The sequence below is a fragment of the Rhinichthys klamathensis genome, unplaced genomic scaffold (genome assembly GCF_029890125.1).
Source record: "Rhinichthys klamathensis goyatoka isolate OS25496 unplaced genomic scaffold, OSU_Roscu_1.1 h1tg000059l_1, whole genome shotgun sequence".
Lineage (NCBI taxonomy): Eukaryota > Metazoa > Chordata > Actinopteri > Cypriniformes > Leuciscidae > Rhinichthys > Rhinichthys klamathensis.
The window spans coordinates 7630080-7649073 of NW_026606604.1; positions in this window are offsets into that span (position 1 = coordinate 7630080).

Below are 18994 nucleotides of genomic sequence, written 5' to 3' on the forward strand. Positions count from 1 at the left end.
ACTGAATTCCTGCTGTGTCCTTTTACAACCAACAGATGCCACTGTTGCTCAATTTAAAGGCTTTTACAATGTGGCAAAGCTCATAATTGAGACTTCAGATGACAGTGGCAATTACAAATCTATATAGCTATGCAAACACTCAAGTATTTTGCTGTGTGAGACTGTATTATAGGACAAAATCGGGCATATCTAATAAGAGACTTATTAGGAGATATCTAATTAGGGACATGCCAGTCAGGCTATATCGAATTTAAGTACTTATCATGAGACCGCTCTTGTCATTAATATAAAATATTCTGCCACAGAATTCCTCATTAGTTGTCAGTTATTTAATCAAATAAAGACCATCCCCTTGGATATAATGAATGTAGGACTTGATCATATTTCTTTGATTTTGGACTTTATCCATTATATTATCATAAATTATAATGCTTTACGTTCCTGAATTGAGTTTATTAGTGAAAAGGGTACTAGATATTGCTTTTTATATTATTTTAACTCCCTTTACGTATTACATTAATTTGGTACGAAACTAAATCAAGAGCGGTCCTATACCACGCATCAGGAAAAAAATCAAACTGTTTTTCATAGCTGACGCCCTTCCGCATAAGAACTCCCTGAAGTTGTATAGATTGCATTATAAAACATAATAAAGTATTAGAACGTCTTTAGAAAGGGCAGCCCATACTCATGACTGGACCAGACAGCTGTACAGCTAAGCACAGAAAAGGTCAACCCCACCCCGATCACATTAGTGTACTGTCATTTTATATCATTTGTTTCATAACTGATTTAAAGCTGAAGCTAGGACCCTTTTTTATCATTTTGATGTGTGACGATCAAAGGCTTTCATAACTGTGTCACACTATAACACCGTATGATGCATGAGTTGCTGTGAAACAATCTTTATTTAGCCACTGCAGCGAGCATATTCAATGCAAGCTGTTAATTAAAACAGTTTTTCATGTAAATGATAAATAGCCCGTTGGAAAGTCATTTGTAAGGCAGAATATAGGGAATGTGTTACATAACATGATTCAAAACTACAGATATAAGCCCATTAGATCAGATTCAGTGCAGACCACACCCATTCGGACTTAGTCATGGCTTTTTTTTTTTTTAGCTGTATGATTCAGATATACAGCACAGAGATGTTTACCTAGCAGAACGTTCATAACCATATATGTATGGTGTTTTGTGTTACTGTGTGTGAATGAACGACATCCTGGCATCCTGCGCTGATTTGTGGCATGGTCCCAAATCCTTCCTCCATCAACGGCAGATAATAATTACATCAGCATTACCCCACAACAATGGCGTACATAGATCAGCTCCTTTCAAATTACATTTCCTTCCTGTTGGGCCCATTAGCAATGTCAACCAGACCATGTTTTAAAAAAAAAAAAAAAAAAAACCTATTGCTGTTGTTTCTGAGTGCATTTGCGGGACCGTGCCACAGAGAATATCGACAGTTCTGTTAAAACCCCACTGGATGTCCCTCAGATGTAGAATAGGCTTGATTTGGGAGAACCGCTTGCTAATCTGCAGTGTGCCATAATAAACTGTGTTTTGGCAGGAGGGAAAAAACCTTCACATAAAGCACACAAAACATCAAATAGAGAAGACTTGAGCCACCTGGAGTGAATGCAGAAGAAGACAATTAAAAATCAATTTACTGTCAAAAAGCTTTGCTTTCTAATTAAATCCGCACACAGCCGAGTCTCTCTCGTTGCTGGCTGATGCACAGTTGCAAAGCACACATTTATTTATTTATTACCCCCCAGATGGGTGCAATAGTTGTTATCGCTTTTACGATATTCGCTTTTTTTCTTTTCTTTTTTTCGACACACTGTTTGAGACGCCGTGAATTCTGACGAGGACTATTACACCTTATTTCATATGGTTGTAATCAGGCTTCTAAATGCATTTTAAATGTGACTGCTGTTCAATAACTACCAGGTGTCCAATCCAACAACTGCGCCGTCATGATCGCTCTCATTAGCGACTTGTACATGTCATAATAATGGCTATTCATTATAAGGCACTTCTTTTTTAGGGGCCAAGCAGCTGGACACTACTTTGTCTTTTAATTCATCTATTAAAATGCCTTTAGAAGGTTCAACTTCCTCTCCGGGTCTCCATTAGAAAGATCTGCATGATTTCAAGAAGGCTTTTAATGGGTCTTTGAGGAAGGCGAATAAATGGAATAGAGTTAAATGGATTTATATTTTTCCCTATATGCCGCTGTTGACGTCACCGCTCTGGATTTTTGCTAGTGAAGGGTTTGGAACTGTGACCGTTCTTTCGGTGCGTTCAGCCATTCAAAGTTGTCATGATGCAATTTTCCGGACATTTATGGCTCAAAACTCATGATGTGACTTGAAACTGGCATTGATATGAATGGCAATGTCATTTCACCAGGTATTATAAACCTCTTTGGTGAGGATGTGATGTTAAAGGGGTCATATAATGCCATTTTTGTACAAGCTAATATGATTCTTTAGGGTCTAAATTAAAAGTTTGTAATATACTTTAATTACAAATTCTCATTAGTATTGTAAGAAAACACTTATTTTACTTGGTCAAAAACAGCTCTGTTTTCAGCACGCCGTTTCAGTGCATATGACTTTAAATGATAATGTGCTTTGCTCACCCCGCCTCTCTGTTCTGTGCGTACACCGTTTGTAACACAATAACACAATAACCATAACGCGTTGTTCAGTATAAACGTGGGATTATGAATTATATTGAGAACATCATACATAGAAAACATGCCGTAATGTACCCTGAGTGTAAACCTTAGACGCATTCATTGTGAAGCGTGCAGCTAGCGATTTGCAAAGATTAATATAAATATTAATATAAAGTTGAATAAAACGTTACACTCACTTCAGTTGTTCTGGAGATTCAGCAGGAACACGAATAGCTGGTACCGATCCTTTCTTCATGAGCAGCTTCTTAGCAAAACCAGCTTAATACTGATCCTCGTTTATAAAGCAGTCTGGTGTGAAATGATTCACGCAAACATGAGAGCATTGACGTTGCTCGTGGGGAATATTCCCTTCCAAAACAAACTCAGCCACTGCGTCTTCAGCGGTTCGGATTTAGGAACATTAAAATGACTGCTGTGTTCGTTATTACACCCAAGAACAGAACACCACAATCACTTAGACGCCATTCTGCTCATAGACAGCTCCAGCATATCAACAATGAGCGCGCCGGTCCGCGCGGATCAACAATTGTGGGAGGGGCTTCCGAGCGTGTGACGTCACACGGTCGAACGGCTTGATTTGAAGCAGGGGAAAACATATAAGGAGATTAAAACAAAAACACTGGATAGATTTTTATCATTTTATGATGGTTGTGTACAGGCACTGCCAACACACATTTCAGTACAATCAACTTGTAAAAGTGCATGTACCATTATATGACCCCTTTAAAGGGTTAGTCATTAATTACTCACCCTCATGTTGTTCCAAATCGTAAGACTTTCGTTCATCTTCTGAACACAAATGAAGATCTTTTTGATGAAATCTGAGAGATTTCTGTCCCTCCATTGACAGCTACGCAACTACCACTTTGACGCTTCAAAAAGTTCATAAAGAGATCATAAAATGAATCCATATGAATTGAGCTGTTTAGTCCAAATCTTCTGAAGAGACACGATCACTTTTTATGATGAACAGATTTAATTTAGGCTTTTTCACATATAGCGCACACTGAATTTTGTTGTCAGATGCTTTAAATGCTTGAGCTCTTTAAAGCAGGATGGATTATGATTGGCTGTCAATTTGATCATTCATCAGCTGAAAAGGTGATTGCAACAATATCGTTTCATTGTGTGATTATCGTTATAGTTGTGGTGTGGACTCTATCTTCCTTTATATTTAGAACGATTAATCAGAACTATATCTTTATAGTTATCGTCCTTGATGTGAACAGGCCTTTAGACAGAAGGCCGTTTCTAATTGCATTCAACAAAAAGCTCTCAAGGCTCACTGCGCTTAAGAGCATGTCATCTGCGAATGTGTAGCCTTCTGAGATTTTTAGTATTATTTTATTGACAAGAATTCTCTTCGAGTCAACAGGTGGATCCATTGCACAGTAAAAATGTCCACGTACGCACCACTTTTTTTTGTCTCCCAGAAGCTCTTTTCATTTCTGACGTTGTTAGGCTATAACCACACACATCCAGGGCTCTTGAACACGTGTGGAACTCCATCACAGACTTAATGACTGCCGCTGGAGCCACAGTGCTGCCCTTCCCTTCTCCGAAATGTCTCACAATAACCCGCTTTAATGGCACAATCTAATTAAAATAATAACAATAATCTTGAACTTTCAGTATGTAGACCTCTAACCTGTGAAATCTAATTAAGTCTCAGTCACAAACAAACAAAAAAAGGCATTACTAATCAATCAGCCAGAAAGAAGATAAATTAGAGGAGGGGCACGCGAGATACAGGGCTGAGAGGGGGAGATAAGCGGAGGTGAAAACAAGCGCAAATGCATTCCGAACAATTCTAAATCACAGCTGAGCAAAAAGTGTGGCCGCTTCTCGATGCGTTCATTGTTCATGTCCATTTTTAATAATGTAAAGTCTAGTATTTTAAGGGAGCCCTAATGCAAGCGCACCAAACTTCTCAAAAGAGAGTATTCAAACAATAAAATAAGTTTTATTGCAATACTCTAAATGGTAAAAGAGTCTCATGGGTGAGAGTAATCTGGTTTTTGAGTAAGTTCTTTGCGTTATGAGTATATTCATACATTTTATGTTGGTACGTTTTCTAGTTGTTAGCCGTACTGATCATGCAAGCTGAAATCTATCTATCTATCTATCTATCTATCTATCTATCTATCTATCTATCTATCTATCTATCTATCTATCTATCTATCTATCTATCTATCTATCTATCTATCTATCTATCTATCTATCTATCTATCTATCTATCTATCTATCTATCTATCTATCTATCTATCTATCTATCTATCTATCTATCTATCTATCTATCTATCTATCTATCTATCTATCTATCTATCTATCTAAAACACACACACACACACACAGAGTCTGGTCCACTATCTTTGTGGGGACTCTCCATAGACGTAATGGTTTTTATACTGTACAAACTGTATATTCTGTCCCCTTACACTAACCCTACCCCTAAACCTACCCATCACAGAAAACTTTCTGCTCTTGTACATTTTCTAAAAAACATCATTAAGTATGTTCATTAATCAATTTCCCTTGTGGGGACCATTGGCTAGTCCTCACAATGTAGGTGATTTCACGTTTTACTATTCTTGTGGGGACATTTGGTCCTTACAATGTAATAAAAACAAGAGCTCACACACACACACACACAAACACGCACTCACACACACACACACACACACACACACACACACACACACACACACACACACATACATACTGTACATGTATGTCCATCTTTTAGTTTTAGTCCTGGAAGAGAATTTATACAGTTTATGACTCATAAAAACGCATACATTTACATTTACACGTATACATTTATACATTAGTAAACACTAGCATGTAGATGACCTCAATGCTCATAAACGTGGAGTAAAAGTCACAAAACCTTGCTATTTAATGGGGTCTTTAAGCAACATTTATTTTTAAATACAGAAATCTTCAGTAATATCTTCTAGACATTTGCAGTGTCAATTTCCCCCCCAGATTGCCATCAACTCTTGTTTCAGCATTTAACAGGAATCTCGGGTCAAGAGATACAGAAAGCCTCTAAACAGATGGAGGATGGTCTGCATATAAATATATCCAGACACAGCATTCATCTGATTTCAATGATTAAGGTTATAGCTGCAACATCATCATCCCACTGCCAACACCTCCACATCCTATCCCTCTCACTCTATTCCAGCCCAGCTCAATATGTTTCATCAATAACGACCACATTACTTCAGTGTCTCTGCCATAATGACGATCAGGATCTCTTTGAGATGCTTCATCATGTCCTCAAATGCATTGCCAGTATTAGCGTTGTGGTTCCAATATAGTTAATGATAAATGATAGAATGCACCCGGTCTGTTTGCTCCCTCTGAATGCATAATAGATCACACTTACAAACACAAATTAATGCAGGGAATGTTTCTTAAGACCTGTAAAGACTTTCACTCGTGAACTTAAAAAGTGTGTAATGGTAAGAATTATGGCTTTGCTATTATGTCCTTTTGTTGTAATCATATAAAAGTTAACATTAAATACTTGGGAAATTGCATGCCTTTGTTCAGTGTAGCGAGGAGTCAGAGCTTTTGAACAATAATGGGATTAAAAATGTAGAGGATTTGAGGATAGAGTGTCATATTGTGGCGAAACTAAGTTTAGTCAACTCCGCTTATAGCGGTCTCTCCTATTTCATTTCAGGGACAGAAAGACACAGAGAAACTGGGAAACCATTGTCACACTTTTTGTAAATATTTATTAGGGTAGGTAGGCCTATATTGTGTATTTTCTGTACTGACTACCTTATAGCCTCTTAGTTATGTGGTTGTATAAAATGAACAGTAATATTATGAAATAGTATTACAATTTAAAATGACTGTTTACTATTTGAATATATTTTAAAATGTAGTTTATTCCTGACCAAAGCTGAATTTTCAGCATCATTACACCAGTCACATGATCCAACAGAAATCATTCTAATATGCTGATTTGCTGCTCAGGAAACATTTCTTATTATCAATGTTGGAAACAGTTGTGCTGTTGTGGAAACCGTGACATTTGTTTTGTTGATTCAAAAGAACAGCATTTATTGGAAATATAATCTTTTTATAAATGTCTTTACTGACACTTTAATGCATTCTTGATGAATAAAAGTAATAATGTCTTTTAAATAAAGCGTACTTATACCCCAAACTTTAGAATGATATTTTATCAAAAACTAAAATCTTTTTAAATTTGTATTATTTGTACAATTATATTTTCTTGTCTTTACCCAAAAACTATTTTAAAAAAATATATCTTGAAGGATGGAAAAGTGCCTAATTTACAACGTTTTTGAACTGTTTGACATCAACAAAACCAGAGAAAATCCACATTTGTATAATAGGACTTTTGACTTATGGCTACTGAGATATAACCCTTCCCCGTGTGACAACTAGCCCCGGTCTCCCCTACAGTATATCAAAGCTTCTGATCATTTGCTTGTTCTGTCCTCGCCGTGTTTATCTTTCCTGACCTTCCTGCGTGCAGTTTCACAGCCGCTGTCCTCGCTGTCTCATTAGCGCTTCGCATCTTCATTTCTCCCTTTCCTTGCCATTACTGTAGCCTAGCACGCTCTCCACTTCTCTATCAGATGCATGTTTCTCTCTCCCTGCCGCTTTATCCCCCGCTCTCCCGGCTTCATCCACCTCCAGATACATTATGTAGATTAAACATTGCTCAGCTGTACAGTGGAGTGTCTATGACTGCAGCACTTTGTTTTCCTAAATAATTAACAAGGCCGGTGTGGATTTACTGTCTAATGTAATACTTCCACATCCTTCTGGGGGTGAGATGGGCATCTGGCTCCCTCGCGTGCGCCTTGATGGGCCCCTAGAAGCCTCCAATGTGAACTCGGAGCATTAAAATTTAAAGCAGCACATTAGGTATGAGGCCACAGCAGAGGCTTTTCAGTAAACAGAAGGAATTGGGTGGCATTAACCGCAGAAACTGAGGCGATAATGCTGCCTGCTCCCTAATGAGGAGGGGGGGGAAAAAGGCCAACTGTAATTTGGCTGCATTTTTCCTGTGTTTTTTTATACGTGCATTGCCATTTTCTCTCCCAGGTATTGATTTAAACTTTTGCTCCATAATTAGCATCCTTTGGAACGGCCCAAAGTTGGCATGTAGTTTCCGTTATGTTAATCCGGCCCGATCGCGTGACCCCAACACGTCTGCCAGGACGTTCCCCGCAGGTCACCGCCTGCTAAAAGATGCGACCCACATCCCAATTAAGCGCTAGCCCGGTTTCATCGCGGCGGGAGTTGTATTTTTTTCCCGTATGAGCGCTAAATAAACAAACGCCCTGGAAAAGGTCCTATTTAATCAGCTTAGCCTCTTCTTTGGTGCGTCTTGACAGGCTGCATCTGGGAAGGAGCCGGACCTGCCAGGAGTCATTTTCAAGAACCTTCAGTGACGGCCGTAATGACTAACCATCACCTCCCATTCTTCAAATTATCATTGCGGTCACATTCAACAGCAGAAGGTTCAGCCTGTCCCATCAAAATGGCCTTTCAGCCTCAGTGGACTGTGGAAAACCCAGTACATGTCTCTGAAAATGGCATGTTATTGTCATAGCCTTGGAAATCTGGGGGTTTTGTCGAAATGAGGCTCATTTCGGATGTTTAAAATTGAGTTGTGCTACTTTTTTATTATCTTTGTTATGCCAGCCGGGCTTTACGCTTGAATGATGCAAATTGGCATCATGATTCCTCTCTATTTCCATTTAGCAAGTTATACACAAATAGCCCTGCGCAGTAATGTTTGCTACAGTCACATTGAGGGAACGGAAAGACCAAATGTCTGCGTTTTCTCTTACAAAAAAAGTGCCACTAGCCTCTTTCCTCTCGCTCGTTTTTTTTTTTTTCTAAAAGAGTGTTTTGCTTTGGTCTCACGGTAGCGCCTGAGTGGGTCGAGGAGTCGTATCTGGAAGGATATGAAGTTTTGAAGAGGCACATCGATTCTCTGGCTTCAAAGACATCTTCTGGAGAGCCACAAAGCCATTACTGGGGCTACCTGCTTGCTCTTAATGCAAATAAGGGAACGGGATTGTTAGACCACATCATAGCAGCCTGCTCTTTCAACACACTCTCATCAAAAAGCAATGAGAGTGGATTCAACATCATTATTGAGCATTTGTTTGTGCATGAGGGTGTCCTGTCTGAGCGAGTGTGTCCATGTTGACGTGAGCGAGCGTATGAGTGGATCAAGGCACAGGAGAGCGTGTGTGTGCTGATGCGCTCGTATTGATGTGTGTGTTGTGGTGACTAGCTGTTTGCAGTGAACAGGAACAGGCTCCATATATCAGCTGGTAGCAGAGAGTGCACTAGATCAATGGAGGAACCGTTCTCTTTGAGAGTCGACCGATGATCAGAGGTCTCGCCTGACCCCCTCTTTTCCCCCAGACCGACTATCCGAGAACTTTGCCGCCACCGCTCTCTAATTAGACCCGTTTTCCTCTCGCTCGCTAAACACCACTGCTTTTTATTGCAATTAGTTAAGTCATTAACTTGATAACACCACACTTGATAACGCCAGAGCTGTCTCGGATGGAAATGAGTGCGGTAGAGTGTTCCTTTAAAAACATCAGTTATATTCTGAAGTTAACATGACAGTCGTCATTTACTCACTCACATGTCGTTCCAAACCTGTATGACTCATGTATGACTGTATGAGTTTTTTTTCACTCTTGCATGAAAAATGCAACCAATTCTCATTGGAAAAACATGCCTCTACTCTAAAAACATACCTATGCATAATTCACTGCAGTTTTCAGCTAAAATGACCACTAGTGGCAATAAAACGCCAATGACTTTTATTCTTTTTCACACAAATTATGATCTACCTGGGCAGATTATTGAGTAAAGACTTTTTGTTTTGCGCAAAACCATGTTATGACCTCAAATTACTGTTAAAATACCACATGATTTGTAAGCGAAAACATTTTGAAGTTTGCACCACATAACCAGCACTTTTCTGATGTAGTAAACTTGTTCGGTAGCTCACCTGATACAGTATTGCACTTGCAATGCAGTGAAACGCAAGTCATAATAAAAGAGCTTTAAGACTTAGAAGCAAGCTAATATGGCTGCGTTTCTCAAAAGCATCGTAAGCCTAAGTAGATCTGTCAGGGTTCTGTCACTTCTGTCTAGTTTATTTCTTGGTTTTGTGACAGAGCCCTGACACTCCTGTTTTGTCTTGTCCTTGTCTGAGTGCGCTCGAGCCGTGCGCTGTCTTGTCTGTATGCCTTGTTACATGTGTGGGGCGTGGTGTTTGGATCCCGGCACGTCGGTCTAGTTTGGTTTCAGTCGGGATTCAGACATTCATGTTCCGCGTGTTTGTATTCTGTCGTGAGTGCACAGGATGAGCTTCCACTCGTTCGTGACGTGAGCGTGCAGTTTCGAGTTCGCTCGGGCCATACGCTCTTATGTCTGTATGTGTTGTGTCCTGTGTAGCACGCACGCGGTTCGTGCTTTCATGTCACGTTTTGTCTTGTGCTGTGTAGCACACAGCTTGTGTTTTACACTAGCTGTGTGCTTTCATGTTGTCATGTTTCGTGTGAACACGTGGCTTATGAGTTCTCATTATCTGCGTGTTCATGTCTCTCATGGCTTGTGATTTGCTTTACTGGTGATGTGTTTGTGTTCTAGTTCCGTTCAGCACATGGCTTGTCATACACAATTTTTGGTTCAATATGTCAGGTTTTTGATCAAAATATGTTTTGGTTCAAACCTGAACCAAACATATATTTTTATTCAAAGATCAACAGTCTGTCATTTGTCTTTAGTCTGCCACAAAAAAAATAAAATAAAAAAAAATAAATTCATGACCTCAAATGTCATTGTGAGAGAAAAAAAATGTGTTACTGTTGTAACAGTCCACAGGCTAAATCAGACCTTTCAGGCTATAGCCTAACACTAATAAGCCTTATGGCAAAATTATTATTAGGCCTACAAATAAATTGTCGGTCATTAAATAGGAAAACTAAATAATTGTGTAGATGATTTGCTTCAAGTATAACCCGACATCGGACATTATGGCCCGGCCGACGTATTTTTTTGCACACAGTGACGCGACCAATCAATCACTCCTTTAATGCTGCGTTCACACCAGACGCGAATAGCGCGTAAAAATCACGCCTACCGCGTCTAGTTATACGCGTGAACACTTTGAATCCATTTGTGCATCAAGAGCGAAATTGACGCGCGTAAAAAACAAAAGTTTAGACTGGCTGGCTGCCTGCACATTCACTGTCCTCGTGGATGCGGCTGCTGCAACTTGAGGGGGCTGGCTGCAGGACAACTCAACTTCCACGGACAGTTTTTAATGTTTTATATCAAGATTTTGCTTTAGTATAATTTTCGGGACAATTAAGGCCGGTTTCGGGTTTCGGGATTCGGAACAACAGCTTAGATTTCGGGACTGTCCCGAATTTTTCGGGACTTCGGGTCACCCTAAGCTAAAGTCAAGCTAAAGTCAAGCCTCCTGTTTTCCCCCTCGGGGTAGTTTTTGTTTGTGTTTTGTTCTTGTTTTTTATTAACAAAGAAGCCCTTGTTTCCTGCACATGAGTCCTCGCCTCATCTCCTCAACCCCAAACCCTGACAAGATCATAGAACCATAAGCACCGATGACATCTACGATCAACTTAGCTCATGATGCTTTTGAGAAATGCAGCCATGGTTGGTTCAACAAGTGTGTAATTATGTCATGTTTGCCGCTATTGGTTATGGTTTAGGGTATGTGTTACGCTATTTTTATACGCGATAGGCATTAACCTTTAAGTGCCACTCACTGGACATTTCATGTCTGAACTGCCTTGATATGTAGGCCTACAACAACCAATGTGATAAATACATTGTGTAGCACTTTATTTTACAGTCCTGTTCCTCATACTATATGTACTTATTATAGTAATTACATTAACTGGGTTATAAGGTACTAACCCTCAAACTATTCCTAAACCTACCTTAACCCAGTTACGTTATATTACCAGTACTTTCTTGGGTAACTACTGCAAGTATACTGTAAGTACATGTACTGTAAAATAAAATGAAACCATACATTGCCAGATCCTCGTTCAACCGTTTTGGATAACCTAAACTCACTTTTAATCCCACTGACTGGACATTTCTCCAGTGAACCATTTTCCAATGTTGGTTGGACACTAGAATTCTTCAAACATTCTTCTTTTGTGTCTTGCAGGAGAAAGTTCTACAGGTTTGGAATGGCATGAGTAAATAATGCCAGAATTTATTTTGCTTTTGTGTGAACTATCCCTTTAACTTTTACAGACCTCGCAGGTCTTTAGTTATTCCTGTGTGCATTGAATGCATCTGCCTGGCAAACAGACCTCGGCTTGGCTTGCAATCGACCTAGACAATGGCTGCTAACTGCATGTACAATGGAACATGAGATCATGCAATCATGCCTGTGTGTGTATGGGGTTATGTCCATCCCATGTCTCAATCCACAGTAACTGTCCCCGTGAGACGTGCACAGGTCTACTGGGTTTAGTCTCAAGTAATGCTCAATGTCCCTCTCTACGAAGTGAATTACCAACAGGTCAGTGGGGCACCTGAAATCTCCACATGATGAGTCCTGTTCATGATGTCATTTACTTTTCACTAACGGGGGCTGTGATATTTACATTTAAGTCTCTTGATGCCTGTAGAACAAATTGTGGAAGGGATTGCTTTTCAAATGGCGTATAGATTTCATCGTTTTACTCTTGTCCTCGACCTAGAGTTCCTATCTTAAACTAAGAAAATCTGTTTTAAACTAATTAAAAGTTATTATTATGTTTTTAAACTGTTAATTTGAAATGTTTTTGTTCTGTAAATCAGCATCTTAAAATGATTTCTGAAAGATCACGTGACACTGAAGACTAGAGTAACGATGCTGAAAATAGAGAGAGAGAGAGAGAGAGAGAGAGAGAGAGAGAGAGAGAGAGAGAGAGAGAGAGAGAGAGAGAGAGAGAGAGAGAGAGAGAGAGAGAGAGAGAGAGAGAGAGAGAGAGAGAGAGAGAGAGAGAGAGAGAGAACACGTTTCGAGTGATTTTATTATCTAAAAGCTGTAAGCTGAAGAAAACCCAGATATTTCCACTGACAGGCAGATTAACAACTAGTATTGAATCAATGGTAAATCTATCTTTTTCAATATCAACACTTACAAATACAATGTGATGATATCTAAATGAAGAACAGACACTGCTTTTGAGTTCCCATCTTTTTCCTGTTTGTAAAAACCCAAAGAGAAGTTGTGTTTCTCAGAGGTTGCTCTTTCACAGCTCAGGAGAGTAAAGCAGTAGTTGGACAAAAGAATGACAAAGATGACAAATACTTCCATGTATAGTTAAAACATGTTTTTGAGGCAAACCATACATCAGATGGCCAGGTTTGTAGGATATGGTGCATCATTTGATAGTTTATTATTATATTATGATTATATATAAATGAATGTGGATGTGTAGTCCAGAAGATTCTTGAATTTGATGTTCATAATGAAATTACTTTTGATTTGGTAACTTTGACATTTGACTTTTCAGAATTTTCAGAAATTCTTGAAGAGATGTGATATTAATGGGGATCTCTTTTAAACTCAGTAAAACCAACTGTGATATTGACGATATCTGGGCTATGGTTTTTCTTTCACATGGGTGTACCAATATCATATATTGTTTGGTTTCCATCATAAACTCAAGTTTATGATCAGTTTAGCAGAAATCTACCAATATGAAAAGAACTGTTCCATACAGCATCTTTCTCACATCACTCCACATAATATGTAAATGTTAATTTCAGGGTTATTATTGTGAATTCAATATTTCAGATAGTTGAAGTACTTAAATAAAAGCAAATAAACTAAACTGATCAATGGAAATTATTAAGTATAGACATATTTAAAAACAAAATGGCAAAACAAAATTACTAAAAATGTAACTAAAATGTAAATTTAAAATTTAAAATTTTTATTTAATTCAACATTAACAAAAACTATAGTAGTATGTCAATGATGCTTAAATTAACTAGTTGCTTATTAGCATGCACATTTCTAGGATATTTGCTGTTTATTAGTACTTATAAAGCACATATTAATGCATTATTCTGCATGACCATATTCTACATCCCTTAATCCTAATACCTAAACGTTACAACTACCTCACAACCAGTGCTTTAAGTGGGCCGGTATGCACCGGTACTCAGTACCGCCACTTCCAAATGTAGCTCTTGAGCGTACTGCCACCTCTCCATGCGCCCAGAACGTGCTTTTAGCGTACCGGTACGCTCATTTGCACATTTGTTTTAATCCTTTGGCTGCGCTGCCGCTTTTCAGAGCTCCCTTCACAATGCACGCCTCCTGATTCGTCCCACCGAGAGCAGAGACTACATTACCCATACACCCTTGAGTTTTACAAGTGAAAAGCGCATGCGTCGATTTTGCCGCTGTCAGTGTTAGCTGCTCGGTTAAAATACAAATAGAGCATCAAAGTGCGTGCCGTGTCCTGGTTAAACCCATAGACAGTAAAAGAAATGGACACAGCGACCCCGTTGATTTCAACGGAGAGAGTTGAAGCCCAACATGGGCACTCACTTCCTGATAGCCAAGCGCACTGCGCAGGCTCAAACTGAGCTTGACGACGTAGTTGTCACGTGAGCAATCGTTCTGACCTTCTAGTAGCTGTGCCGGGACAAATCTGAATTGAAATCTGAAACAAATCTGTTGTTGAAATATTTTGTCCCGTTGCTTTTATGAACTCTCTATCTATGGGCCTCTCCCTTGACTTTATGCCTCCATGTCCACCCGATTGCCTCATAGACAGTAAACGATTGCCTACGAGCTTCTACTTCTGTCTATACGGTAATTTCTCTACTGTGCGACAGAGAGTCCCGTGGTTATGACGCAATCGTTAGCCTATTTTTACAAGAATGGCTTCTACGGGGCCATAACGTAAGATACAAAGTAATGGAGCCTTTTATACATTGTCGTGTTTCTTTAGAAATAAATAATGGACAAATGGAGTCTTTGGACGCCTCAGATGTAAAGTTATTCGCTGTCAAAGTGACGCCAAAATGAATGGGAGTCAATGGGATGCTAACAGCAGGTGATAGCCAGCTACAATGGCGGCCCCCGGAGGCAGCTTCAACTTCCGGCTGATGGATTACCCCCTTGGTTAAACCCCGCGAAGGTCCGTGAAGACTGAAGATCGTGTAATGACGTGGGGCTAGCTCATTGGTCGCACGTCAGAGGCGCCCGCGCCATTGGATGTGCAGTTGCCGCAGTACAGCCTATGAGCGAGCCAGATGCTCACGGCCGCATTAACAATAGGGCTAGGCGGGGCTAAAGCCCCGGGGCCCGAACAAGGAGGGGGCCCTTGATTGGCTGTGGAGCAGATACTACTAGCCATCTGATTGCCAAAGCCTTACCACGCAACGCCCCCCCACAAATTAGCCCTGTTATTTAGTAGCGCTTTGCCGAATATTCCATGCATTATCATGGAATCATTATCATTAATATTATAGTGACCGTTCGCAAAGACCCGCCTTTTTTAGTTACTGTGTGACAAGCCAGGCGGCTCTCACGACACGAGTCACGCACATCATGTTCTCACTCACGCAGTGAAAAATACATCGCGGGGCAAAGACTAACGTTACACAATTGACTACGAGAGAGAGTTCAGAGCAGCTTACTGTTGATATGAAACAAAGTCTCAACTTTCAAATATTGTAATTTAAATAATTTAAACAATACCGTTTTCAAGTTCAAGTCCACCGACGTTCATCTACTGACAGCTTTGTTGTCGGACAAAATTGCATATTCGGCGTTATGATTAGCCAGGTCGCCTGTCAATCAAACCCCCGTGGGCAGCAGGACAGGACATGGTGAAATGAAACGTCACGTTTTAATTTAACATAATACATTTATTCTATATTTAACTTGTTAACGATCGACCTGCTGCTGCACATAGGCCTAGATGGCTGCATGGAGTGCCTGCGCCTTATTAGAATATAGCTAGCATCAACCAATAAATCGCCTTCACCCTTCACTTCATTCTAGAGTCTAGACTATTTTTTAAAACAGCGTCATCGTCGACCCCACAAATTTTCGGTAAGTTTGATTATTAACTTGATGGATGTTTGATCTTGCTTTTTGTGTTTGATCAAACTCTATATTCGCCTAAAGGGCTGGCGACAATATATCCGGTAGAAATATGTAAATTTTGCTGAGAGATCATGATGTAAGTTTATAAATTAAACGCGTTTTTAATCATTGTGGTTTGGATACAAATTATTTTAAATGATGGTGAACTTGAGGCGGTTTTGCACAGCGCACTTGAGTTCCGACCCTGAGGTCTTAAAGTGACAGTAGCTGCTAATAAAGCTGCTGTCGCCATTTGTGTCCATAATGTTAATCAAACATCAGAAAGAAAGTAATTTACTGCCCTTGAATGAATTTTAGTGCCATTAAATTTTGATATGATAAAAAATCGTTTTAAAAGTAATATAACTTAACTGTGAAGTATATCATAGATTGATAAAATGACTCGTATAATGATAGAACATTTAGCTCATGTAGTTGGTGACCTGTAGTGGTGGGGGGCCCTGCAGTAACTCATAGCCCCAGGGCCCAGTGAGCTCTTAATGCGGCCCTGATAAGCTCAATGTGTTTTACATATAAGCTTCATTAAATCAGAAAAGAAGTTTCCCTGCACATTCACTCTATAAAATTCACTGGAGGAAAAAGTTTGCGTGGCCGTCTTCAGATTTGGAAGTTGCTCAAAAGGCTCTTTCGTGGTTGTGGCTTCAGTCGACTTCAGTGAGGCGCGGTCGGTGGTTTATGGGATGAGTAGTTCCTTCGCTCGGAAATGAAAATATGTACACAGTCTTCTTGTACCTTTGACTTTATTTGGATTTTCTCTTCGTTTGTTCACTCGAAATGATATGTTGTATGCTTATGAGTTCAGCTGTAGCTTGTTATAGGGATGGCTGCCGCGAAACAGTCGTTCCGAAGCTTTGCGAGATCCCAAAGCGCAGATGTTTCGAAACACTGATTCGAAGCGTGATTCAAAACACCCATGTCACGTGACTATGGCCAAACGAAGCCTCGAAGTGTTTCACTAAGTGTTTCATCAGGTGTGATCCGCCGAATCAGCGTTTGATTGACACGGTCGGGAACAACAGACCACACAATCGCACATCTGTATAAAAGTGAAATCAACGCATATTGACCTCGTGGGTTTTTGTGAGAGGAGTTTGATTTTGAGATAGCGGATTTTTGGTGATATAGTGACATTTATAGTGCGATTTGTTTAGTTATATTTAGTCTTAAATGTACACAACACATTGACTGATAGGCTAGAGACACAGAGTATACATATATAGTGACACATTAATAGATACATAGATATAAATATATATAGACAGCTAGATTAATAGATAGATAGATAGATACAGATAGATTAAAGATAGGCTACATAATATAAATACATAGATAGATTATAGATACATTTATAGATACATATCTAAATACATAGATTATAGATACATAGATTATAGATACATATCTAAATACATAGATTATAGATACATATTATATACATATCTAAATACATAGATAGATTGTAGATACATATATCTAATTACATAGATAGATTAGAGATACATATCTAGATAGATTTGGATAGATAGATAAAATGGAGGCTCCCCAGAAGAGATGCCGTACATCTGTGGTGTGGGAGCATTTCCATTTAGAAACCCCAAATAAAGTGAGATGTGTGTGTATTGTGATCGGCAGCTCGCCTACTGTAACAATACATCATCCAGTTGAAACACAGGACAGTTTATGGGAACTTTTTGATACTCGTATCCATCAAACCCAGATGATACACAATGCTACAGCTGATGCCACAGTGGAAGTGAAAAAATACATCAACGATGCGTATTTGCCCAGAACTCATGATCCACTAACTTACTGGAAAGAGAGAGCAGTAATCTTTCCTCATTTGTATGTATTAGCTAAAAAATATATTTGCATGCCAGCAACAAGTGTCCCTTGTGAGAGAATTTTTTCAAAGGCTGGAGAAATTATCTGTAAAAAAGAAGTAGGCTAAGTCCTTCCACAGCAGAGAAATTAATATTTCTGAATACAAATATGTAAAAAAGTGAGACATTGTGGCTTGATTTATTTTATTAATATTCATTTTGCAGTACCAAAATAACATTATGCACAGTGAGGAGGCTATAGGTTGCAAGATTCACATATTAGAAAAGTACAATAATAAAAAAAAAACATTTTTTAATGGCTCGTCAAGGTTGTTTCAGATCAACACCTGCAAGTGACCACTAGGTGTCACAGTGGAGACGGGTGTCGGATTGATTCGAAGCCTCGAAACAATATGGACCATTTGGTTCAACTGTTTCATTGCTTCACGAAGCCTCGATCTGCCCATCACTAGCTTGTTATCCTAAGACATGCTCTAAAACTCTTTAGATACGGTTTTTCCAAAACGTCAATGGGAGAAATGAATGGGAAATTTACTTCCGGCACCGAAGCTCTCTCGGGCTATGGGCGGGACTGTGAAGCTCTATACCCCAGACAATTACATTTAATTTTGTAAAAGAATAAAAGTTTTTTTTTTTTTTTACAAATGTAATTTTACTGTTTATTAATGTTTTTACTCAACATTTGTGCATTTTTGGGAGGATTTATTTAAATAGGCTTTTTACAACAATTTTTTTTTGAAAATGCAGTTTTAAAATACAATAAAAATCACTTTAACCACTAGATGGCTATAGAGCTTCACTATATGCTATTTGACTGGAAAAACTTGTGAAAAGATATATTTTGATTATTTAGATTCATATCCACATTTTGTACATTTTATTTATGTTCAGTAGCTCTTTCTAGCTAAAGCAAATCTACAAACTAATAAAAGGATTTATTATTTTTTTATAAGGTCGTCTGTTGACTGCTGTTTATATAAAACCCCTTCAATATAGTTGTTGTTACCTCAGGGGAGGAGGGGAGTCAGCAAAAAAATAAAATAAAATAATAATAGAGTACCGCCACCTCTTTTGGGCCACTTAAAGCACTGCTCACAACTAATAAGCAGCAATTACATTTTACTGAGGCAAAAGTCATAGTTAATAGTTATTTAATAGTGAGAATTGGACCGTAATCTAAAGTGTGACCCTGGTTCATTCATAAATATATGAGCACATTACTGTGAATCTGTCAGTCAGTGCTAAGTAGAC